Source organism: Cephus cinctus, unplaced genomic scaffold (genome assembly GCF_000341935.2).
Source record: "Cephus cinctus unplaced genomic scaffold, Ccin1 Ccin1_scaffold1295, whole genome shotgun sequence".
Taxonomy (NCBI): Eukaryota; Metazoa; Arthropoda; class Insecta; order Hymenoptera; family Cephidae; genus Cephus; species Cephus cinctus.
Genome location: NW_014333729.1, coordinates 147,502 through 147,913, shown reverse-complemented (window position 1 = coordinate 147,913; position 412 = coordinate 147,502).

The following is a 412-nucleotide window of genomic DNA, read 5'->3' as shown; positions in this document are numbered from 1 at the left end:
AAAAATACGTTACAATACATACTGTAACGTTATTCTTTTCCTTGACCCGACACCGATAGCAAAACGTACGAGAACGAACTATCTTCGAGAACCGACCTACGTTACCTTCGGCCGTCCACCCGTCGTTCGTACATCCGCAAGCCAGGCGGGCGCCAGTCGATTCTTTTTTCACCGGGAACTGACGAGCCGGTATAAACTGGGAGTTGGAGTGGAACAGGCCGAACTCCACCAAGAATGTCCGTGGAGACGTCTCCGTCGGATACTCTCCTCTGCCGGGCAACTCGGTGCGTCGAGACCATCTCCCCACGGCAGATCCGAGCACCTCGACCTCAACTAAACACTGACACAATCTTACGAGAGCCTTGACATAACTGTACGAATCAACCCGAGAGCGTAGCTTCTGAGCAGGGTG